At 45.0% G+C, this 26,692-nt stretch overlaps 1 protein-coding gene across 5 annotated transcripts in view; it reads left to right on the top strand.

Moving 5' to 3' along the window:
• The window catches only part of LOC124777979 (caskin-2), a 1,020,751-nt gene that overhangs the window by 816,774 nt on the left and 177,285 nt on the right, over positions 1-26,692 (top strand). The window contains exon 1 of one of the 5 annotated variants that reach the window (XM_047253544.1): positions 3,555-3,612. The exons of the other annotated variants lie outside the window; for them this stretch is intronic. The gene's annotated coding sequence lies outside the window, so the exon portion shown is untranslated. Of the gene's footprint in view, positions 1-3,554; positions 3,613-26,692 lie in introns of those variants that run through there. 5 annotated transcript variants of the gene reach the window in all.

Raw genomic sequence — 26,692 nt, 5'->3', positions numbered from 1 at the left:
GAAGGTGGTGTTTATTGCAGGATTCTAGTGTAAGTAATTTAGGAAATATGGAGTTTTCAAAACGTCGCGCTCACCCACACTCCTACAATAGCTACACACTGAAGAACCGGCACACACACACACTACACTAGGCGACTGGCCGTCGCACGATGACCGCCGGCAGCGCCAGTACACGCTCCCACTCTCGTACGGAACGAATGCCGCACACGTGCTAGCATTTCTGCGGGAAAGTCCGAGTAGTGCGTCTTTGCATATGACCGGCTGCAGTCGGTATGTCATTGTAGGCAGTCTCTTTCAGCTTTCTCCACAGGAAAAACTCCGCGTGTGTCAAATCCAGGGAACGGGCCGACCGAGGTACAGGTCCACTCCATCCCATCCAACGGCTTGCGAACAACTCGTGAAGACGTGCTGTAGGACTTGCGCTGTGGACTGGACTACCGTCATGTTGGTGCCCACATTCTTCCTAGTCTGTACAGAAACGTCTTCTGCCATTATTGGAAGATGATCTGTTAGCAGACTGACTAGCAACCCGCGTTGCACTCGAGGAAGACAGAAGCACACTCTAAGGAACATAAAAACATCGTACCTAGCAACTATGCACGTTGAATGCAGAAACAAAGAACACCAGCTGACATCCTGATTTACCCTACTTTTTGTTTGTTAATATCGATAGGTATTGTTCGATTCAGAAATGTGTATGTTTGCACAGAAGATACATTTCCTGAATATTATCTCTTGATTGGCTAACAGCACGAGCGCCTGACTAACAATCCATTCCGCGAAAACCGCACATCAATAGTTGCAGGTGGCTCAGCCACATCCTCGACGCCACGCTGACCACGGCGTCACAGGCGAGTCACTCACTCACCTCGTCACACAGGTTTCCACATCGGCATCCGTTTCGTAATTTCATTCAAATGGAAGAGGAGTTTTTTTTCCCAAGATACTGACCACCACAGAAAAAATATTTAGCGACGACATATAAATACGAGAACATAGAAGAAAACCAACAGATAGGTATGCAGTTTTTACAGAAACTTTCGTAATAGCAAAAACTTGTATTGTGTGAGTTTTGGTTTCTTTCTGACCTACTGGCAGTCACGTTAAAGATTTCTGGCCACTGGGCAGAAAATCCAGTCGGTCGTTTATGCATCGGGAATTGCAGAAAATGCATTACTCATAATAAATAACATGGAGAATAGCAGATAATACTTGCATTAAATTAATAAGAACATATCAATTAGAAAAGATAAGTCGGGGAAAACTAAATGTCGCCAGGCAGACGTGGACCTACTAACTTTCGCCTGGCAGTTTGGAACGCTACCAATCGCGTTATGCTTTTAATACGTCCGTGGTAATTGACCTACTTGGTATATAACTGACAGAAACGTCTGAAGGCTGTAGTCACACGAGTGCCGGTACGTAGATTAGTTAGCCGTCATTTTATTGTAGCAAATCGCAACGGAGACGACGTGTTTTCCAGAGATCCTCCGTGTGCCGGTGCTGTTAAACAGCTTATATTACTAGCACTTACGCTGCAACAAATGAACCACCTGTTACGTAATTCAGCTCCGTGTTGCCTTGATACAGTGAGGCGTCTCCAGAGTTGTGCTCGTGAGGGCAAGCCGACGCTGCACCAGGCACAGAATGTTCTTCCTTCCACGCGATGTATCCAGAATCGTGTTAACGTTCTGTGAAGGACGACTTAATATAATCGATTTTATTCATTTGTATCTTCTTAATCTTTAATTTATTGCCACGCGGTTTGAGGCGCAATGTCACGGATTGCCGGAGGTTCTAGTCCTCCTTCGGGCGTGGCAGTGTCCGCTGTTATTAGCATAATTTAGTTTAAAGCAGTGTGTAAGTCTAGGCACCGATGACCTCAGCAGTTTGGTCCCTTAGGAATTCACACACATGTGAACGTTTTTATTTTAAAATTTTCGTGACGTTTGGCAAATGTTGCGTGACGATTTGGAGTTTTCCCTAGAGATGTTCTGCCACAAGATAGCCCACATGTCCAAAAATGGAAGTTGTCTATATTATAAAATACCTGGACAAATATAAAACCTGCGTTGTGAGCTGAAGCAGCTTAGTCGATAAAAATTATTCGTCTGTGAGGAAGTGTAGTCTGTCGATGAGAAAAATTATTTCGGATACTATTTGGCACTTGGAAAGAAATCGAGACGGAAAGGATAAAGCAGAAAGGCGATGTCTAGTGCCTCTTAAATATTGTTTGATCACACGGTTGTCATAACGGCTACTCCTGGCGAAACGGAGAGACTAAAATCAATAGAGATCTCACTAGCAAAATCCGTCTTCTTTTTTGTCGGTATTGTTTTCACTTCTCCCATTTTCGCGCATATGCCGCGTTGACACGGCAGTGAAGGTCGTCCCACAACAAGCGCCTTTCTTATGAGGAAAGTGTCTTCGGAAATGCGCATTTGCGAAACGAGAGAACTTTTGGTGAGACAGGAAAGTGGATTTTATTATTAAGATTTCCATTGTTCAATGTATATAAATGCATACGTTTCCTCGAGCAATTCAAAATCGTGCGCTGTTAATAGTGCTTTTGTCATTCGATGTCGTTACAGTGTTTTGATTTTCTGTATCGAGGACGGGTGGTCGTGACGTGTGTTGCACTGAATAGCGCTGCTTCCAGACACAGACACGGGCACGGGCACAGCTGGCCAGATCGGCCGCAGTGGAGAGCAGAGTGGCTGCGCCGCCGCCGCCGCCGCCGCTGCCCCCACCCGCGGGCCGCGCCCCCACCACTGCCGCCGCCTGGGCTGTAATTTGTCGGGTCGAGTCCTTCCGGCCAGTGGCGTCTGCGTCGCGCGCGCACTCGGTCGGTTCTTCCGCAGCTGACCCCGCGACAGGGCGGAGCCGTCTGCCGTGGACTCGCTTCTAGGCCGTTGCCGCGGCGTTCGCGTGTAGCGCTCTTTACGGGCACCGCCTTTATTGCCCACCGAACGACGGGTGGTAGGTCACGCAGCGAAAGCGGCACACGCGTCGCCTACGAGAGGCGTGCCTCTCGGCTGTGGCCGACGTACGCCCGACGGGCAGCCGCTGCCAGCCACTCGAAACTGCGCAGCCGACCAGTGTTTTGTGATACGTCTGTGAACAGTGCGAAACACTATCTCGTAGAACAGTCGTCGAAGGCCGCGACTCTCGCCGGAGACGTGGTGTACTGACAAATGCCAGAGAGGTGGCGGGCGCAGCGAGCTACTAGCAGCGAGTGACGGGCGCGACGCGCAGCCATGTCGGGCGCGTGCCTGGGGCCGGGGCCGGGGCCGGGCCTCCCGCAGGCGCCGTCCACGTCGTCGTCGTCGTCGTCGCGGCGGCGCCGGCAGGCCAGCGCGTACCTCAGCTTCAAGGAGCAGGAGCGCGAGCGGGAGCGGCGCGGCCGCGGCGGCGGCGGCGGCAGCTACGGCTACGGTTCGCTCAGCCGGCCGCTGCAGCGCGCCGACGACGACGGCGACGACGCGGCCATCCCGCTGTCGCTGCTGAGCCGCAGCGCGTCGGACGGCAACCTGCGCGCGCCGCCGCCGCGGCCCGGCCGCCTCGGCAGGTGCCTGCGGCTGCTCGGCAACAGCTGGAAGAACCTCCTGCAACGTGAGTGTGTGGCGCGGCGCCTGCCGCGGACAGCCCCAGTTGCGCCGTATCTTTCCCAACAAACCCTCTCAGTCGACTCACATTTACGAGAGCGACTTCCTCCTAACGTTTTATTCCCGTATACAGTCCCGCATGTCACGTCACCGCCAAAGTTGCGGGTATTCTGAAATGTGCGTGTGTGGTACCTCGACGGCGAAGCGCTATGATGTACTATATATTTTGCAAAAAAATCGAAATGTAATTACAGAATGTAGGAACGAGCAATTATAGTTGAGTTTATTAACGAGCAAAGCAAAGCCGATGGTCGACGTTATTGACAAAAGTCGTGTGCTAAAGTCTCCATGTCCCAGACAACTCGGAACAAAGGGGAAATCATCTTCCAAACATTCCAAAGCATTGACGATTACTGACTCGAAAAAATAAGTGATTAGAAATATGTTATTTTTGTGGTCTTCAGTCCAGAGACTGGTTTGATGCAGCTCTCCACGCTATCCTGTGCAAGCTTCTTCATCTCCCAGTACCTACTGCAACCGACATCCTTCTGAATCTGTTTAGTCTATTCATCTCTTGGTCTCCCTCTGCGATTTTTACCCTCTACACTGCCCCCCCCCCCCCCCAATACAAAATTGGTGATCCCTTGATGCCTCAGAACATCCCCTACCAACCGATCCCTTCTTCTCGTCAAGTTGTGCCACAAATTTCTCTTCTATCCAATTCTTTTCAATACCTCCTCATTAGTTATCCGATCTACCCATCTAGTCTTCAGCATTCTTCTGTAGCACCACATTTCGAAACCTTCTGTTCTCTTTTTGTCTAAACTATTTATCGTCCATGTTTCACTTCCATACATGGGTTTCAGAAACGACTTCCTCACACTTAAATCTACACTTGATGTTAACAAATTTCTCTTCTCCAGAAATGCTTTCCTTGCCATTGCCAGTCTACATTTTATATCCTCTCTACTCCGACCATCATCAGTTATTTTACTCCCCAAATAGCAAAACTCCTTTACTACTTTAAGTGTCTCATTTCCTAATCTAATTCCCTCACAATCACCTGATTTAATTCGACTACATTCCATTATCCTAGTATTTTTTTTTTCTTGTTCATCTTATACCTCCTTTCAAAATAATGTTCATTCCGTTCAGCTGCTCTTCCAGGTCCTTTGCTGTCTCTGACAGAATTACAATGTCATCGGCGAACTTCAAAGTTTTTATTTCTTCTCCATGGATTTTAATTCCTGCTACAAATTTTTCTTTTGTTTCCTTTACTGCTTGCTCAATATACAGATTGAATAACATCGGGGAGAGGCTACAACCGTTTCTCACTCCCTTCCCAACCACTGCTTCCCTTTCATGTCCCTCGACTCTTATAACTGCCATCTGGTTTGTGTACAAATTGTAAATAGCCTTTCGCTCCCTGTATTTTACCCCTGCCACCTTCAGAATTTGAGAGAGAGTATTCCAGTCAACATTGTCAAAAGCTTCCTCTAAGTCTACAAATACTATAAACGTAGGATTGCCTTTCCTTAATCTATTTTCTAAGATAAACAGTAGGGTCAGTACTGCCTCATGTGTTCCAACATTTCTACGAAATCGAATCTGATCTTTCCCGAGGTCGGCTTCTACCAGTTTTTCCACTTGTCTGTAAAGAATTCGTGTTAGTATTTTGCAGCAGTGGCTTATTAAACTGATAGGTCGGTAATTTTCACATCTGTCAACACCTGCTTTCTTTGGGATTGGATTTATTATATTCTTCTTGAAGTCTGAGGGTATTTCGCATGTCTCATACATCATGCTCACCAGATGGTAGAGTTTTGTCAGGGCTGGCTCTCCCAAGACCGTCAGCAGTTCTAATGGAATGTTGTCTACTCTCGGGGCCTTCATTCGACTTAGTTCTTTCAATGCTCTGTCAAACTCTTCACACGGTATCGTATTTCCCATTTCATCTTCATCTACATCCTCTTCAATTTCTATAATATTGTCCTTAAGAACATCGCCCTTGTATAGACCCTCTATATACTCCTTCCACCTGTGTGCTATCCCTTCTTTCCTTAGAACTGGGTTTCCATCTGAGCTCTTGATATCCATGCAAGTGGTTTTCTTTTCTCCAAAGGTCTCTTTAATTGTCCTGTAGGCAGTATTTGTCTTACCCCTAGTGAGACAGGCCTCTACATCCTTACATTTGTCCTCTAGCCATCCCTGCTTTGCCAATTTCCACTTTCTGTCAATCTCATTTTTGAGACGTTTGTATTCCTTTCTGCCTGCTCCATTTACTGCATTTTTATATTTTCTCCTTTCATCAATTAATTTCAGTATCTCTTCTGTTACCCAAGGATTTCTATTATCCCTCTTGATCCTGTGCTACCTTCACTATTTCGTCTCTCAAAGCTACCCATTCTTCGTCTACTCTATTTCCTTCCCCCATTCTTGTCAATCGTCCCCAAATCCTCTCCCCGAAGCTCTCTATAACCTCTGGTTCTTTCAGTTTATCCAGGTCCCATATCCTTAAATCCCACCTTTTTGCAGTTTCTTCAGTTTTAATCTACAGTTCATAACCAATAGATTGTGGTCAGAGTCCACATCTGCTCCTGAAAATGTCTTACAATTTAAAACCTGGTTCCTAAATCTTTGTCTTACCATTATATAATCTAGCTGATACCTTTTAGTATCTCCTGGCTCCTTCCATGTATACAACCTTCTTTTATGATTCTTGAACCAAGTGTTAGCTATGATTAAGTTATGCTCAGTGCAAAATTCTACCAGGCGGCTTCCTCTTTCATTTCTTCCCCCAATCCATATCGAGTCACCCATGACTATTAAATTTTCGTCTCCCTTCACTATCTGAATAATTTCTTTTATCTCATCATACATTTCATCAGTCTCTTCCTGATTTGCGGAGCTAGATGCCATATAAACTTGTACTACTGTGGTAGACATGGGCTTCGTATCTATCTTGGCCACATGGTCGAAACAATTTCTATTAAAAATATTTAATTTGTTATTTTTGTACAGTACATACTTTTTCTGCGACTATATTTCAAAAAGTAAATAGGACACGTTGTGATTATCAAATATTCCGTCTCTCTCTCTCTCTCTCTCTCTCTCGAGAGAGAGAGAGAGAGAGAGAGAGAGAGAGAGAGAGAGAGAGAGAGAGAGAGAAGACTGGTACGAAAATACCAGGCCGTCGAGCAAGCTTTGGAATGTATCACGAAAACAAAGCAAACGACAAAATTAAGAATGCGAAATGAAAACAGTACAGTATGCGTTACTGTAACGGCAGACATCTCGGCGAGAGCGACTTCGCTTGCGATGTCAGCAGACGACGAGAAAGAAACTTGCAGGCTCGGCACGGCAGGCACCTCACCGTCGACCCACCGGCCGCTGCGGCTCATCTACAAGCAAACACGCGGCGCACACCCCCAGCCTGTGGTCCATTTCGCTCGTGTGTAACGGGCTCTGCGCAACTAATTTCCATCTAAAAACTTCTTTTCTAGTTTTTACCCACACGTAGGTGCTAAACGTGTGGAAATGACTGCGATTTCATACGATTTACTGCCGTTCGCGATGGTGTATGAACTTTACTGTTTATGAATCGTTTGACACATAGCCAGTGCAATTTCGGTGGGAAATAGATTTGTAGGATGTTGTATCAGATTTGGCTAGGAAATTTCAATATGTTCTTTTTAAGTGCTCGACAGGTTCCCTGCTGAAAGTTGTTTCGATTCACGCAGGGAGGAAATAGGTATCGATTTTGTCAGCAGGTCTTGGTGCTACATAAATATGACTGCGTTATACACTATGTGATCAAAAGTATCCGGACACCTGGCTGAAAATGACTGACAAGTTCGTGGCGTCCTCCATCCGTAATGCCGGATTTCAGTATGGTGTTGTCCCACCCTTAACCTTGATGACTCTCGCAGTCATACGTTCAATCGGGTGCTGGAATGTTTCTTGGGGAATGGCAGCCCATAGTTAACGGAGTGCTGCACTTAGGACAGGTATCCATGTCTGTCGGTGAGGCCTGGGATGAAGCCGGCGTTCCAAACCATCCCAAAGGTGTTCTGTAGGATTCAGGTCAGGACTCTGAGCAGGCCAGTCCATTAGAGTGATGTTATTGTCGTGTAACCACTCCGCCACGGGCCGTGCATTATGAGGAGGTGCTCGATCGTGTTGAAAGATGCAATCGCCATCCCCGAATTGCTCTCCAACAGTGGGAAGCAAGAAGGTGCTTAAAACATCAACGAAGGCCTGTACTGTGATAGTGCCACGCAAAACAACAAGGTTTTCAAACCCTCTCCATGAAAAACACGACCACTCCATAACACCACCGCCTCCGAATTTTACTGTTGGCACTACACACGCTGGCAGATGACGACGTTCACCAGGCATTCGCCATACCCACACCCTGTCATCGGATCGCCACTTTGTCTACCGTGATTCGTCACTCGGCACAACGTTTATCCACTGTTCAATCGTCCAATATTTACGCTTCTTACACCAAGCGAGACATCGTTTCCGTTTACCAGCGTGATGTGTGGCTTATGAGCAGCCGCTCAACCATTAACTCCAAGTTTTGCCACCTCCCGCCTAACAGTCATTGTACTTCCCGTGCACCCTGACGCAGTTTGGAATACCTGTGTGATGGTCTGGATAGATGTCTGCCTATTACACATTACGACCCTCTTCAACTGTCGGCGGTCTCTGTCTGTCAACAGACGAGGTCGGCCTGTACGCTTTTGTGCTATAGGTGTCCCTTCACGTTTACACTTTACTATCACATCGGAAACAGTGGACCTAGGGATGTAGAGGAGTGTGGAAATCTCGCGTACAGGAGTACGACACAAGTGACACCCAATCACTTGACCACGTTCGAAGTCCGTGAGTTCCATGGAGCGCCCCATTGTGCTCTCTCTCGATGTCTAATGACTACTGAGGTCGCTGATATGAAGTATCTGGCAGTAGGTGGCAGCGCAACGTACTTAATACGAAAAACGTATGTTATTGGGGGGTTCTCGATACTTTTGATCACGTAGTGTATGTATTCTCGTACGGAGTATTACTGTTCCAGTGATACATCAGAAACCGCATATGTAGACACCTTGCCTCGAACTTTCAAACGAGTTATGAAGCAGACTTCGGATTGCACAGTCGGTTAGACCGTGGTCTGATTACAATGAGTTTGAATCTGGTGGCCAGTTTGACGGCTGACTACGATCCGTTTCACTGTGGCAGGCTGTTTCACGTTTGATTACAATGAGTTTGAATCTGGTGGCCAGTTTGACGGCTGACTACGATCCGTTTCACTGTGGCAGGCTGTTTCACGTTTGATTACAATGAGTTTGAATCTGGTGGCCAGTTTGACGGCTGACTACGATCCGTTTCACTGTGGCAGGCTGTTTCACGTTTGATTACAATGAGTTTGAATCTGGTGGCCAGTTTGACGGCAGACTACGATCCGTTTCACTGTGGCAGGCTGTTTCACGTTTGATTACAATGAGTTTGAATCTGGTGGCCAGTTTGACGGCTGACTACGATCCGTTTCACTGTGGCAGGCTGTTTCACGTTTGATTACAATGAGTTTGAATCTGGTGGCCAGTTTGACGGCTGACTACGATCCGTTTCACTGTGGCAGGCTGTTTCACGTTTGATTACAATCCGTTTCAATGTGGCGATGAGACGCCCGCTAAACCCTCTGGCCAGAACAGGTGACTAGGATTGTGGAAAGGGCCAAATAAGGTTGGGGTCAGTTTCACTTTAAAACTGTAATTTATTATAATCTAATTAAACATTTAGAAACAAAGAGGCACATAGCCGAACCTTTACAACTACGAGATTCAAAATGCAAATCTTTCACGGCTGAAGGCCTCCAGACAAAAAATCTTAAAAGTCAACAAGATTAAAATGCAGTTAAAATAGCAAATAAAATAATTAAAATATAAAAAGCCTCAAAGAAAAAGTAGATAGAACAAACATACGCAAGGCGCAATACAAACGGCTGAAGGCCCGCAATATATTTTCCAAAAATTTTAAAACAATACAACCATAAGCCTTTAAGTTTTAAGTAGCTGAAACCGGGCTAAAAGAAAGACAACACAACGGCAATAACCTTTAAGCAAATATCCACTTTCCGGAATTCAAACCTTTTTACATAAAACAGAGTAAAACTAAGAAATTTTTTTTTAAAAATTGGCTGTGATAGATTATAAACAGACAATTAAACGCCGGTGAGAAGAACAATAAAGAAAACGGCACCCAGAAGCCTCCAGGGAGGTCGGTCTGCCCTCGTTCACTTAGGTGAGACAGGTGGTGAGCCCAACTACACCTGATCCGTGGGAACCCAACCAGGGGACAGCCACGGACCGACCGTACTTTCTTGCCACCAATCGGTACATGAGAACTCAAACACCATATGTTACGGACGTAATTATCCACAATCAAATATGTACAAACAGTCGGTGTTGCTCGCAGGAAAACATCCCCAACAGCGAACCGCCGAAAAGAAGCACAACACGAATGGACGAGGCTTGGGTACTTGAAACAGCACTCAACTTTCACGTCCTGGGTCGGTGAACCACGAAGCTCGTAGCGATCGGCCAACTCCACACACACTCCGACTCTGCGCAAGGACCGGCAGCGGACCCAGCGACTGCACCGCGCGGAGATATCCTCCCTGGTCCGCACCAACCGACCAACTGGTCCGTTCGCGACTGCTGCTCCGTCGCGGCTGCACTGCTGGTGCGTCTCCCAGACGGCGGAAATACTGACTCGGACCCAATCGTGCAGGGGAAACACGCCAATTGGCTAAGCGACATCCCTGCACCAGGAAAGGACCGACCCAAGTTCCACAAGATAGTAACTGAAGGGGCCCAGAAGTGCTCAGAGAACCAGTTACACGTCGCCCGATGAGACGACCGACCTCTCAGAACCAGTACGCCGACAACATTTAAAATAATCGTCAGTGGAACTAACGCCAACTACACACACAACCTGACAAACACTTGCACGAAGACGTGAACGATACAACAGCAACTAAGCACACATGAAGACAAATCGATGCGCACACACACACACACACACACACACACAGCCGACTCACGAACGATCGGGGAGCCAAAACGCGTCGTCCGGTAGGAAGACCGACCGACGATCCACCAAGACCGTGGCCCGGCTCAAGTGATGCGTGGCGGCAATGGTCGGGCGAGCCATGTCGACTCACTGCTGCTCCAACCCGACTGCACTAGTCTGCATTGCAACTCCCCGACTGGCAGGTCCGGACTGAGCTCCAGACGCGTTCCAACTGACTGGCCACCCGAACTCGCGACCCGAACTGGCTTACGACAGACAACGACCGGGAAGTCGTCGAGCAGAGATACTACGAGAGGGGATATATCGATACGCGCCGCTAACGCCGCTCACGGTCAGGCAAAGCAGCAACTCAGTGACAGTAGTAATTTAAATTAACGTAGTGAGGTGGAAGTACGTTAAGAACAGGGTGTAAAACACATGATGGCGGGAACACGAGCCACGCACGGCTCAGCGGCCAGTTCCACGTCTGATTGACTCAGGCTAGAGGTTCAGCTACAATTTTCTCTATTCTGCCTGTTATGTGGTTGCAACTTTCGCGACACTTAATTCCATCGAATTTTCAAGTAGAGAATACACAAAGAGAATCTTGCCAAGGTTCCGGCACAGTGCCGTCAGAAATCGAAGGCTCTTCCTACCTGCTAAAACTTTTAAGAACTTTTTGTGTGTCACGTCTAATTAACTAAAACGAAAGAAAGGACTCATGTTCTCTATAAGCTCTGTTATTAATGCCTGGTGTTGACACCTATAGTGGTCTGCAGCGACCTTCTCGTTGTTAAATGACGAGAGAGAGTGAGAGATATTACTTCGTCCACAAACTAATAATGACCGTGGCGGAACGATGAGAGAAATAGCAACTCTCACGCACTGCTTTACTGTGCAGCGAAATTCTAGGGGACACGGTAGTGGGAAATGCAAGTCCGAGTCCGTAAGGTTTCTTCCAGCGTACAATGAAGGGAACGTGCCGAAAACGTCGGTCCGCACGGGGCGATGGGAACTACTTGTAACTCAAGAGAACAAAGCCTGGTGTGGGAGTGTTCGCCCCCACCGGCAGCTGGCCGCCCGCCTGCACCCCAGCTGCACTCCGCGGCCACGTGTCTCTACCAGAGCACACACTCGTCACAGAAAGCGTAGGCGCTGCAGCTGCCGAGTGGTAAGCTGCGCTCAGTTTTCTACTGCCGGGGCCGAAACCGACAAATCTTGTGTATGTTCAGCACCCGCTCCAGACAGACTGCGCGCCAGTACTACGATCCAAATCCAGTTGAAACGAAAATCTGTTCCGGGCTCGCCTTCAGTACGCGCCTTACCACGGCGAGTCGTACTGAGCGTCGGCGTGGTGGAACGTGTGCAAACGAGCCGGTTCACAGTATACAGTCGTTTAGTCCGAGCGTTTTTGGTAGCCGTATTTACCGCGTAAATTTGCGTAGCTAAACTCATTTAATTTATTCATTAAATTTGCTCAGCGATAGTTGTTGCCGGCTGAATGGGTACTTAACAGACTATTATAGTACATTTGCAGAGCTGGTACCCAGTCGGTGAGCAAGGTTTTCTTATGTCCTGTATCGATACGTTCACCTGTGTACGTGTAAAACAAACACAGCAGTAGGCGCGTCGGGCCCTTCGACGGATCTTCAGAGCGAGGTGACCCGCACTTGCACACGGAATCCGATCCACGGCACACCTCGCTAGGTATCAGGTGAACAAACCAAGCAACAACAGCTGACAGGTGAAACCTTAAGGACGTCAGGAGGACTGAACGGCGTTACTTTGGGGTTTACGTACCGGCGAGCCACGGGCGGCTCTCGCTGGAGGGACGTGTCAGCTGCGTCCGAGTACCTTTCTTGCTACGGGACGTCCGCCGCGAAAGAGCGCGTTTCTCTCGCTTTGTAAATAAACTCTGCCGCGGCTGGCTCATACGCAGCTGGAATATGCTCGCTTCAGATGGGAGCAGACAGCAGAGCTGCAGACAGCGCGCGCACCGTAAGAATAAACCTGATGTAAACATTACGCCGTGTACGGTTCGGCGTTTGCTTCATTCTCGTTGGATTTCGTTTCACGTGGAGCGGAAGCCTAGCAGTGACCAGTACAGTCAAGTACGATGGTAAAGATACGTTTTATGCTGTGTCACACGCACATGGACTGAGCAATAATGCGGGACAACAGTTTTACCGGCGCACTGAACTTGGACAACGCTGTCCAGCCAGCGGTCCGACTAACCTGCAATGATGTGAGCAGTTGGAGCTCAGACGTAAAAAGAGACGAGCAAAGAAAGAACATAGCTTCGAGTGTCATTTAATTTTTAAAGAGAATGAAATAGTATTCGGAGAAACTCCAGGACCACCGCGCGCTTCTTAGGGGACCAAACGGAAAGCATAAAATGCACTCGTTCTCAGCTGACACAGGTGCTCTAATTACAAACAAGAGTGATGAATATTTCTAATTTAAACATAAGGTAATTTTTCAGACAGAGTTGTGTGTAATGCAAAAGCATAGTGCACTGATTTCACCGTACTGTTGAATACTGAAGCCACTGGAGGTATTAATTAGTCAGTCGGCTGGCAATCTCTTGGCTCCTTCCTTATCGGAATCCGAGAAATACATTTAAGTTCTGGAAGTGTCATGTGCTACCTTGATAAAGAGCCTGCCAACAACAGAATCCACGAAGCCAACCAGGCGCCGCATTTTGTCTTCTTCTTTTATGACGATCCGTTCTATACCCCGCCAGCTTTCGGTAGTGACACGTGAAAAAGTTGCGTGCGTCAGTTCCAGTACGACTGGCAGCTGAACAGTCCTGTTACTTCTCGGGCCAAATCCCTTAAATTGGCTCCAGATCAGCTCTGTTGGGTTCATATTGTAATGGTGCAATAGCAAATCTAAAATTTCAGCATTTGTATGATGTGCTCGATGCTGTGAAAATTATTTTTAATGTTTCTACGATACTTACCTGCCTCTGTGGTATAAAACGATGCACATAGTCCAAATAAAGAGGATTGGGTTTCTCATTTTTGCCTTAAAAATTAAATTGTTATGTTTTCTTAATTTAAGTAACTATTCATAAAAGTCTTTCACAAAACATCGATAATTAAGGATTTGTATTTGAAATACAAACACGAATTTCGCGTCCAATGTGTAATGAGAAACAAGAAGACGTGCATTATTCATAATAAATGACGATGAGTTTTATAATTACGAGATGTACGTATCTCAAATGAAACGAGAAAAAAAAACAGTACTGGGTAGATTTGAACCAACGAACCATTAACTGTATTTGGTTACCATTCTATTAATGATACAGTCCCTCGGAAATCTTTAAAGCCGATTATCTCCGCAAATGTATGAAAAAGATGAAGAACAGCCTGTTTCAGGGCACTTTTTAACCGTGTTCCACGCGCGTGTTCCACTGCTGAACAGAAAGCAGCCTCAGCCATTTTCATACTGCGCATTAACAGCGCGACAATCAGAGCACAACGCTGCAGAGGCTATGACTGTACACGATTCTTGATATAAAAACTACGGAACTAAAGCTTGATTAAGAAAAAACATCGATGGCTGTTAATACATCTGAATAACTTAGCGTTTCATTTAATGTAAATTAGTAATAATACCTATCTAATACATAAGTAGGACCTATTTCCAAGAGCTTAACAACACCAGTGTACGGCTTGCGACCAGTGGTCGCGTTTGTCTTTGTTTACACCGGGCTTATTCCTGTGATGAACGGATTACAGCGCGCGCTAGTCTACGCGCAGTTGACCCGTGCCGTTCGTTGCGGTGGTTTCGTGCCGAGATCTGCGATTTGCCCAAACATCTTCACGTACTTGATGTTTTCTGCAGGCGTCATGTACGTGGCAGAACCACACGAGGAATTTGAAGTGGCTGTTCTGGCCCCCTTTGACTACCGTACAGGAACACAAAGAATTAGTTTCGCGTTTGACTGTGCAGTGCAGCATGCTGCAAGTTGTGTAGATTTTCTTCCTTTGCGTTTCCTGTCGCAGTGGTATTAGTTACCAGCATATTTGTGCATACTGACTTACTTACCGAATTAGTCAGCTGATCAGTGGGTGTCGCATTTACTTACAAGGAGATCACACAATGCAATCGCATTTTTGCATTTTTTTAAAAATATTTGTGGTAAGTGAAGTTCAGAACTCAGACATCGATAGTCCATAAACAGTTCGATGCAACACTGAAACAATCTTTTATAAAAGACTGACAATTACGAATTTGTATTTGTAATGAAAACTCGATTTTTTTGCGCAGTATGTTATTAGACATAAGAAGACACGCCCTCCCCTGCTAGCCCTGTCAACGAACACCGAAACAGGTCGAATAGCGGAAAAAATCGTGCAGTCGCAAATTTTTGTGCGTTGGTAGAGGGGAGTGTCGTCAACAGCGTACTAAAAATCCCCTCCGGTGGAGAAAATTAAACTCCATTAAATTTCCTAAAAAAAAAGTCCCATTCACTTTTTTTTCTCTAGGACTAGTGGAGGTGGAAAAGCACAACTATTAAAAGCAGTGTTTTAGTGGTATAGTGATCACTGCTAAATGAAGTGGGTTAAGAACAAATATTAAACGTGCGTACGACGCCTAAGTGCAGTACAGCCGTAATATCGGATAAGTTGTGTTCTTGGGGTGTAGCAGGCTGGAGGGGGTAGAAGTGCGGGGGAAGGCAGGTGGATGGACTGTGGACGTCCACAGGTGTGGGCTGGTTCCCCACTCTACCTTCCGCACCCTACTACGTCACAAGATGCGACTCCAGGGTGTTTTACAAAGTTGCAGCGCTCACACGTGCACTGCTAGAGGCGGCGCTCATCCTCAGCGGTCCTGCACCTCAGCTACAGCTTTCTTGCGGGACAGCCAAATTCTTCCGCCACGAGCGCTGCTCGCCTTTCAATTTACGGACGCGCTGTACATCCATTGCGTGAGTAGACAAAATAACTTCGGCTGTGACAGTCTGCTTTTTCGTCCTGCAGTGCGGGCTAACAGCTCTGCGAATTGCAATAAAAATGCTGCTCGTCGTGCTTCGCACACATTTCAGATTCCCCCGCTCAGCCAAGTTGACAAGAACATTAAGCTTAGAATAAGAAAATGTCCAAAGGGTTTATATAACACGGAAGATACTGTCAAGGATATTGCACAGTACTGCGCACAGACGCCACAGTATTTCCGGGCACCGCAAAATAGTTCAAAAGTTATTAACGTTCTCGATATTGCTCCGCAATCTGTCGATTTCACTCGTACACTTTCAGTATTATTGCGCTTCGGGAAATATTGCGCAATATTATTGACTGCCTACGGTAGAGCTCAAACCCAAGGTGTTCATTTTAACTGAAGGCACTGAAATATCTCGAATACTACAAATCGGACCAAAAAAAGTAATAATTCCAGTTTGTTTGTATCCGACGATACCATACTCGAGCCTCCTTCACTCCACCTCAGCCCGACCATCCGTGGCGAGGGTCAACTTTGAAATCTTCTGTTGGAACCCCTCATTTTTGTTGCAGATTACGATTCCACAGCAAAATCTACGCAAGTTTTGTCAGAAGCAATTTCTCCGTTTTGCGACAGATGGCGCTGTTATCGGAGGAATAGAAATGGATACTCAATCGTAATTTGCGACATGCTTCTCAATGGCCCTCGACCATCCAGTGGCACGTGGAACCCCACCTCCGTGCTGCGAGGGTAGCACACGCCAGTATTTCAAAACTTCTAATTGGAAACCCCATTCGCAGTGTTGTATTCCGCAGACATATTGAACAGGGGACTACTGGACGCACCACTGAGACCGTGGCTCGAAGCGAACGTTACTCTACTTTTCCAAGTAGAATAATGTTCAAACGTAGTACTCCCAACTTCAATACACTTAGTGTTTCAAATGACCGTACACAGGACAGAAGCATTTCCGCGAGAATGTCGGCGCAGGCGTTTCTGAAGCAGTCGACCGTGTCTTCACACCAGCTGCCGGCAATCGCTGGTAGACCTTACCTTTTAAATGTCCCCACGGAAGGAAATCCGTGACGTAGCGGGCCAGTTAACAGTGCCTCCTCTGCAAATCCACTGACCAGAGTAAACACGGTCTGATACATCCCGTGCTTCAGTAGCATAATGCGATAAGCGATCGTCATGCTGAAACCACGTACGTTGTCGAACGTCGAGAGCAACATCCTGCACTAGTACGGGAAGTTCCTGTCCCAAAAACGTTCGATATTTGCGTCCATTCAATGTGTCGTCGATAACATACAGACCAATCAGTTTGTTCCTCACGATGCGTTAACCGGCCAAAGACGTCGACGGTCGACTTGCCGTAACCAGTGGAGGCTGTCTACACATCTTATGCCGGCTAACGCTACCGTGGTTTCTGGACGTAGACTCAGCAAAGGACGTGGGGGTCGATTTCATTTCTAGACGTACCATTTTCAAAACACTACTCGGTTATGGAAGTCGGAGTCCTGAAGTTCTTGCTGCAGTGACACGTGGTATGGACGGTACTTTTGACGATGCAGCACTGTCAAAATACTACGTACGTACATACCGGAATGCCGCCTACCCGTGGCGTGTGGTGCTCTGCCGCTAGCACGGCTATTCCATCAATTTCTCCTGTAACACGTTTTGGTTTCTTTCCTTTTGCCGGTTCGTATGCTGCCCTCAGACATAAAGGCGTTCACAATCTTCTAAAAGGACGAAGTAGAGCAAGATTTCTCTGGAAAACGCTCGGTATACAACACCAGCCTCAACATTTCTCCTACATTATCCGTAACTCACGATCATTTCAAATTTTTCTTCTGTGGTTACATCATTCATCGTCCACTTGCACGGCTGTTTTCCAAATGATTGGTAGGTGTGCAGGCAGTAAGGATTGAGCAAGTATTGTAATGTTTAGAGCCGCAGCGTTACAACTATGTGAATGGGGTCCCCAACTACAAGTTAGGAAATACTGGAGTATCCTATCCGTGTAACTTAGAGCTGGCGTCCCACGTGCTGTTGGATATTCGAGAATCGTTGAGTAGCATGTCGTAAAATACGATTGTGTACCAATTTCTATTCCCCCGATTACAGCGCCGCCTGTGGTGAAACAAAATAAAATGCTCCAGGCAAAACGTATGTAAATTGTACCGTAGAGTCGAAATCTGCAATAAAAAAACGGGGGTTCCCATTGAAGTTCAAAGTTGCCGCCGCCACCCACGCATGGGGTTGGATGCCGGGTCGAGTGTCGTATCGTTGGATGTCTCCCTGCGTGACAAAGAAACTGGAATTATAACATTTTTGGTCCGATGTGTAGTTTTTGAGATATTTCAGTGTATTCAGTTAACAGGAACAACCTGTATAATAGGCTGAATCGTCCGCCATTAACCTATCCACGCTGATTTCTGCAATATTTCTTATAAAATATTTTATATTGCACGTATGATGTATTCTGAACAGTAATTAATGTGTGTAGAGATATTTAGAATGCTCTTTTCATATAACAGAATGATTCAAATGTAGTATTACGTGATTATGGAAAAGTAAACTCGGAACTTGTGTGGTAGTTCGTAAATATTAAATGTTCAGAACTCGGTACCAATGTCTTCAAATATGGGTGTTATGCAGTAACAACCTCTGCTTATTTATTAGTTTTGCCCATATGAAGACACAAAAAAGTGGTGTTTATTTTATATAGGGACTTGTAAAAGTGGTGTTTATTTCTTAATCACAAGCATTGTACACACGGGGGAAGAGTATATAGTTCCATGTTACAGCGAAACGAATTTTTACTGATAGTTGCATCCATTATGTAATCGGTCTTCATTTTTTGAACTTGGTGAGAGGTTTGCTGTTTATTGAGTTGTGGTAAAAATCTTTATTGTTTGAAGGTAATGTGACCCGTGCAGGATCCCTCAAAATCAACAATTCGCTATAAAAATATCTTAATTATCTCTCGTCGTACCCCGTATTGTTCAGCGTGTGTATGTAAGTTTTGGATCATAAATATTCATCTCCACTTTCCCAACTGCGAAAATATCTGAGGAATCGAAAACTTTTGAGAGGAACTACTTGAGTATAGTTTTCGACTGGGGAATGAAACGGAGATGTATGCAACTGGTCTCGTGTTTACAACTGCTTCTGCTAACGTGTACGTACACTACACAACTGAGCGCCAGCTCCTGGTTCCCAGTCGCCTCTCCGGCAGTTTGTGGCCAATATTCGGGGTCGCTTGGAAATCCAAACACAACCAAAACCATTTCTGCAGTAGTTAGTTCTGTTCACAGCTGAGCGGCCACCCATATTTACAGCGAATTCTTCAATACATTTAATTAGAAATCTCCACTCGCATCGTGACTCGTATAATATCCTGTAGTGTGGGGGAAACGTGGCGAACAGTCCAGCCCAGGTTACGGGAGTCTTACAGCTAGCTGCATTAGGGGGCCCCTGTCCGTCCCTTGGTTCAGGGCAGACAGGAACTGCCGACTGGCCGCAGTCGAAGGACGCGGCAGTCACGTGACACAGCCTGCAGAGAGCGGGGCCGGCCGGGGTCCGCGCACTAAAGCAGCTGAGGGCGCCGAGTCCTCAGAACTTACTTGTACCACAACAGCAGCTGACGGAGTGTTGCGGCGCTGCCGCAATTTCCTGTTCCTTTCACGACTGAGTGGCAGTCCTTGTGAGCAAGATTTTCCCTTCGTGGTACGTCAGAGGAAGTGACACGTCGCCTGACTGTTCTTGAAATGTGCACTCTGAATGAACCCGTGACGAATCACACAACTCTTGGCTCTGTCTCCGAGCACCCTCTATTAAGGACCCGAGATGCGACTTACAATAGCGGGCAGCATTCAAGAATTGGTCGAACGAGTCTTCTGTGCGATGAATACCATTTCCGTGGCATTCTCCTAATAGTTCTCAGCCCCGTTTCTGCGATTCGTAGAACTAGCTTTATGTGATCTTTGCATTGTAGGTCATTCGGACGGTCGTTCCCATAGGCCAAGAAAGGTAAAGTTCTGCCTTCCAGAAATTAGTGGAATTCGGGGACTCACTCGTGTAAGCTTCTGATATGAATAATCTGAGTTCGCCCCGATTTCTGAGTGAATGTAAAAAAAACACCAAAATTACGGACTTTTTTAAGTTTCTTCCGAAACTAAGCGTTTTAGCGAAAAAGCCAAGGCTCCGAAAGCCCCTATCGATGATGTTACGCTGAACGGTTCGCACGCTGACACCTGTTGATGGTCCAGCCTTGAAATCTGCAGCAATTTGCAGAAGGGTTCAACGAGTCTCTTCAGTCGTCGTTGATCTCGTTCTTGCAGATCTCCTTCCAGCCGCAGCGATGTCGGAAATTTGACGTTTTACCGGATTCGTGATATTCACGGTACACTCTTGGACTGTTCGTACGGGAAAATCCCCACTTCATCGCGTCCTCGGAGATGCTGTGCCCCATCGATCGTGCGCCGACTATAACGCCACGTTCAGACTCACTTAACACCTTGATAAGGAGCCGTCGTAGCAGCAGCTGCCGATATAGTAACTGCGCCAGACGCTTGTCCTCTTATATAGGCGTTGCCGACAGCAGCGCCGTATCCCGCCTGTTTGCATACATTTGCATTTGAATTAGCAAGCCCGTACCAGTTCTTTGGCGCCTCAGTGTATTATCCGTGTGGATGACCTCACACTTTTTACTGCTGTCATTCAATTGCCACATTTTGTACCACGTACATATGTTGGCTAAATCTTTTGCAATTGATTTTGATCATCTGAAAAGTTTACAAGACGGTAAATGACAGCATCATCTGCAATCAGTCTAAGAGAGCTGCACAGATTGTCGCAGAATCGTTTATATTGAGCAGGAACAGCAGAGGAGCTATAGAACTTCCTCCTTTTCGTCAGTTGCTACGAACTGTGACCTTTCTGACGGGAAATCACGAATCGAGTCGCTCAGCTGAAACGGTAGTCCACAGGCACGTAGTTTGATTAGAAGCAGCTTATGACGAAAGCTATCGAGTGCATCTGGAAATGTTTGACGCCCCCCCTGTCGATAGAACTCTTCGTGAGAAGAGAGAGCTAGTTGTGTTTCACGGGAACGTTATTTTCTGAATCCGTGTTGGGTGTTTGTAAATAAACAGTTTTCTTTGAGGCAAATGATAAATGTTCGAACACAGCATACGTTCCAAAACTGTACTGCAAATCGAACTTTAATTCAAAGGATTACTCCAGTTTCCTTTCTCTGGTACCGACGTCACTCGTGCCCAGGTGCCGGTGTTCGACTGGTGGTATTTTAAGCTGGTTTTCTACACCGACAGCTGTTCTCGAACGAATTCTGGAATTTTTACTTGGTCTTCTTTAGTAAAGGAATTCCGGAAGCTCGTTTAGCAGCGCTGCCGTCAGTAGCTCTGCTGCTGACATTGTCCAGCCCTCTGACAGTAGCTGTGCTGCTGACATTGTCCAGCCCTCTGAATGTGACGGAGGGAGACCGACATCGCTCTGGTTGTGACCGGCTGACCCCATCAGAGAGGGGCGAGGCGGCCCCCCGCAGTTCCAGTCGCCCGCGTGCCTCCAGCTTCTCGGTCAGTTCCGGCGAAGGAAATCTGGAACTCGTCGCGGCACTGGAGACCAGCTACACCCTGCAGAAAGCGACAGAGACGCGGGTGTTGAGCGGCCACGGCGCCGCTGCTAAGGCAGATGGCGCTGCACACGAGTTCACATAAGGGCTGGGCTCGTCAGAAAGTCTCCGTTTGAGGGCTTTGCTGCAGCGTGCGACTTCGATACGGGTATATAAGCACCGAAGCTCGCACAAGGGATTAGTGTGGCATTATACAATGCAACCAGAGAAGGCTATCGTAAGGAGTGCCCGAGGAAAGTGGGGAAGGCTGTTATTTTCTGTATACGTAAATGATTTGGCGGACGGGGTGGGCAGCAATCTGCGTTTTTTTTTTCTTTTTTTTTTTTAAAGGTGTCGAAGTTGACTCACTGCAGTATGCAGTAAGATAGCACATCAGTGGCGTAGCGTGGTTGTAAAGGTTGGGGAGACTCTGCAGTTATTATAGGGAGACAAAGTAGTACAATAAACAATAATTTAAACAAATGAAAGAAAATGCATCAGATAAAACAACAACAACTACTACTACTACCACTACCACTACCACTGCCACTAATAATAATAATAATAATAATAATGATGATGATGATGATGATGATGATGATGATGATGAAGAACAAAAAGCCTGTTGCAAAGGAGCAACTGATGTAAAGAGCAAAGCAACTGATAATAGATGCAGAAGTGACATATCAAGCTAAAACTAAACAAAGGTCGCTACACTACGCATACATTGATTACCAAAAAGCATTTGATAGTGTACCCCACTCGTAGTTACTACAAATATTGGAAATATACAAAGTAGATCCTAAATTGATACAGTTCCTAAACATAGTAATGAAAAATTGGAAAACCACACTTAATATCCAAACAAATTCAAATAATATCACACACAGCCAATACAGATTAAGCGTGGAATATACCAAGGAGACTCATTAAGTCCTTTCTGGTTCTGCCTTGCTCTGAACCCACTATCCAACATGCTAAATAATACAAATTACGGATACAATATTACTGGAACATGCCAACACAAAATCACACATTTGCTATACATGGATGATCTAAAACTACTGGCAGCAACAAATCAACAACTCAACCAATTACTAAAGATAACAGAAGTATTCAGCAATGATATAAATATGGCTTTTGGAACAGACAAATGTAAGAAAAATAGCATAGTTAAGGGAAAACACACTAAACAGGAAGATTACATATTGGATAACCACAGCGACTGCATAGAAGCGATGGAAAAAGCAGATGCCTATAAATATCTAGGATAGAGACAAAAAATAGGAATAGATAATACAAATATTAAAGAAGAACTAAAAGAAAAATATAGACAAAGACTAACAAAAATACTGAAAACAGAATTGACAGCAAGAAACAAGACAAAAGTTATAAATACTTATGCTACACCAATGTTGACCTACTCATTTGGAATAGTGAAATGGAGTAACACAGACCTAGAAGCACTCAATACACTTACACGATCACAATGCCACATATATAGAATACATCACATACATTCAGCAACAGAAAGATTCACATTAAGCAGAAAGGAAGGAGGAAGGGGATTTATCGACATAAAAAACCTACATTATGGACAGGTAGAAAATTTAAGAAAATTCTTTCTAGAACGAGCAGAAACTAGCAAAATACACAAAGCAATCACACATATAAATACATCGGCTACACCACTGCAATTTCATAACCATTTCTACAACCCTTTAGATCACATAACATCAACAGATACGAAGAAAGTAAATTGGGAAAAGAAAACACTACATGGCAAGCACCCGTATCATCTAACACAGCCACACATCGATCAAGACGCATCCAACACATGGCTAACAAAAAGCAATCTATACAGTGAGGCAGAAGGATTCATGATTGCAATACAGGATCAAACAATAAACACCAGATATTACAGGAAGCATATTATTAAAGATCCCAGCACCACAACAGATAAATGCAGACCTTGCAAACAACCAATAGAAACAGTAGATCACATAACAAGCGGATGTACAATACTAGCAAATACATAATACACCAGAAGACATGACAATGTAGCAAAAATAATACATCAACAACTTGCCATACAACATAAACTAATAAAACATGTTCCCACATACAAGTATGCACCACAAAATGTACTGGAGAATGATGAATACAAATTGTACTGGAACAGAACCATAATAACAGATAAAACAACGCCACATAACAAACCTGACATCATACTCACCAATAAAAAGAAGAAATCAACACAACTAATCGAAATATCCATACCCAATACAACAAATATACAGAAGAAAACAGCAGAAAAAATTGAAAAATACATCCAACTGGCTGAGGAAGTCAAGGACATGTGGCATCAGGATAAAGTTGACATTATACCGATTATACTATCAACTACAGGAGTCATACCATACAATATCCACCAGTACATCAACGCAATACAGCTACATCAAAACTTATATATACAACTACAGAAATCTGTAATTATTGATACATGTTCAATTACCCGAAAGTTCCTAAATGCAATGTAACATATACTGCACAGTTAAAAGGAAGTGACGCTTGATCAAGGTCCGCGTCACTTTCCATTTTTAACCAGACATAACGTCTGAGAAAGGAAAATAATAATAATAATAATAATAATAATAATAATAATAATAATAATAATAATAACTAACTAGTTCAAGAAACGATGACAAATTTCTAGAACTCCAGCAGCAAGAGAAGAAGCACTTATATTTTCTTGTACACAAGTGCAATGCTGTCTTTTCTTTCCACGAATAAGTCTATAACCCGGTCTACAAAGATCTGATCACTGGATAGCTCTCCAAGTAGTGTCTTTTCTATTGCTAACGTGCTCAAACACGACAGCCGGATGTTGGAAACTGAATTCCTTAAATAATTCTTCACTCGTTTAAGATGACTCATGCTTCGTTTACTGCTTGCTGTAGTTGCGGGTCGGGTCAAAAGCAAAAGCAGGAACTTCGTTGTTTCTTCGTAAACGGAGTCTAAATCATTGTTGACAATGTACTTTAAGAGGATTCTTGGAGATAAGTATTTTTTCTCATAAGCGTATATGTTACACAGTTCATTTTCAAGTTGTTCTTGTTTGAAAAGAGGGCACTGTTCTAATAATTTTAGCAGTTTCAACTTCGGGAATTCTTTTTGATAGTTCGGGAAACACTTTTCGTTCAAAAGTTCAACAAACTGAGTTTGGGGAAAGTCTTGAAACCTTCTTCCATCTGAACAATTTGCAAATCGAGTATCGTGTAAGTTAGTGCCCTGAGAGATGTCTTTTGACTGTCGCAGAATGGTAAGTTGCCATTCAAACACAAGCTGCATTTAATGCATTCATCAACGAATGTTCCGTTCTTAACGTTTCTCAAAACAGTTCCTATTTCGTCGTGGCAAGTAGTTATACTGACAGATTTTGACTAAAGAACATTAAAGAGATGATCAACGTAAACAAAGCACCCTCGGTAGAAACAAAGCAAGTAAACAAACGTAGGCTCATCCATTTAAAAACACTATATAGCCCTGAGAAATGACTAGATGTGGTTAAACTGCACTGGAAAGTAAGTTCCAGCGAGTGTTGCTTGAATATGGCAGTTTAAATCCTTTCTCAATTTAGCAATACAGTTCGTTTTGATGATTTACTGAAAAACGAATGGAATGCAGTAAGATCACTTACAAACATGCGTACTTGTCGTATGATTTTGGAGGCATGTAACAGTACCAAATTCAGTTGGTGTGCGTAACAATGAATAAACAGCGCATAGGGACAGAACTGCTGCAGCACTTGTTGTAGTCCTCTTTCTCTGCCCGTCATTACTGAAGCGCCATCATATGTTTGACTAACCACTTTTCCTTCCACATTCCATTCTTTCAATACTGCATGAATAATGTTTGACAAACCTTCAGCAGTTTAATCTCCAGAAACGTCGTAAAATCCAACGAATCTTTCCACAATTTTGTCTGCAATACAGTACCTGACTATTATACTCATTTGACTCTTGCATGACACGTCTAAAGTTTCATCAGCCTGAATCTAAATGAAATTGCAGTTCTGAATTTCAGATTTTATTTTCTCATTAAGTATCAGAGTTATCATTTCTGTTACATCATTCTGTATTTATGGAGAAGTTCCTTTAAAGGTTGAAGATGATGACAGATGGTCTCGGAATAACTGCTTTCCTTGAGCAGAATCCAACGATTCCAGATAGTTACCTTTGTTGGTGGAAGATTCGTCTTCTCGATGGCCGCGAAAGGCTGGTTCTTGTTTACAAAGAAATAGAATTGCCTGAATAAGACGAGCCAATACTCTCCTGCTGGATGCAACTGTCAGACGAGCAGCTTCAGAAAGGGCGTGCTCAATTCTACTTTTGCCCAATAACTGAAATGATTCTTTGTTCTGCAGGTGACGTTTTGATATCTGATGCTTTTGTGCTTTCCTGTCAAAGTTCTTTATTGTACAAATGCCCTAATTGCATCATTCCTTTTCACCACCAAGCAAAAGACATGTGGTATATAACAATATAATGAGTTATTACCTGCAATTGCCGTCAGCCAAGCATACTTTTCGTACCAGGCTGCCTGAAAAGTGCGTTTTTGTTTGGCTTCACTTAAAACTACACTCAGTATAGGAGTAGGTCGTTTGTCCTTCAATTCGCAATTTTTTTCGTACGTTAATGTAGAAAAAGGCGTTTTTAATAAAAATTCTATAAGGTGTTCAGTTGCTGGCTCACTCATGTTGGCGACACAACGAAAATATGCACTAAAATCACACAAGAATGACTACGAACACAAACCGCGCGACTGTTCACTTCCGTGTTAAAAGCCAGCATAGAAGCGGCAGCTAGTCTCGATACCTGCTGGCAAGTGCAGCGCACCGGCCTTCCTGGGAAGAGGGGAAGTGGAGGGGAGCCGAGAATGCCACTAACACAGCCAGGTAAGGGAGGGAGGCAGACACTGTGAGCAGGCAATACTCAGGGTGCGGCGGCGCGGGCTACAAAATTAATGTCTTCGCACATTTAGTGCTCTTAGTAGAAAGTTGTTTATAGTTTTGTTATGACTTACTATTGCATCTTTTTTAAGCACGAATACAGGGGAGACTAAGTATCAAAGTCTCTTCTCACGCTACGCCACTGTAGCAGATATTTAGACAAATATTATAGTTGGTGTGATGAAATGTGGGTAAATGTAAGTTAATGCCGGTGAGTGGGGAAAACAAAGGCGTAATGTTGGAAGCTGACTGCAAATGAGTCTACTGCTGCGAACATACGTTGCGCTTGAGGACCACCGACGTAAGATGCGAGAAATTAGATCTCATACGGCGGCACGCGGACAGTCGTCTTTGCCTCGCTCTGTTCGCGAGTGAACAGGGAGGGAAGTGGCTGGCAGTGGTACAGGCTGCCCTCCGCCA

The sequence above is a fragment of the Schistocerca piceifrons genome, chromosome 2 (assembly GCF_021461385.2).
Source record: "Schistocerca piceifrons isolate TAMUIC-IGC-003096 chromosome 2, iqSchPice1.1, whole genome shotgun sequence".
Classification (NCBI taxonomy): domain Eukaryota; kingdom Metazoa; phylum Arthropoda; class Insecta; order Orthoptera; family Acrididae; genus Schistocerca; species Schistocerca piceifrons.
This window is presented reverse-complemented; position numbering and strand designations above follow the sequence as displayed.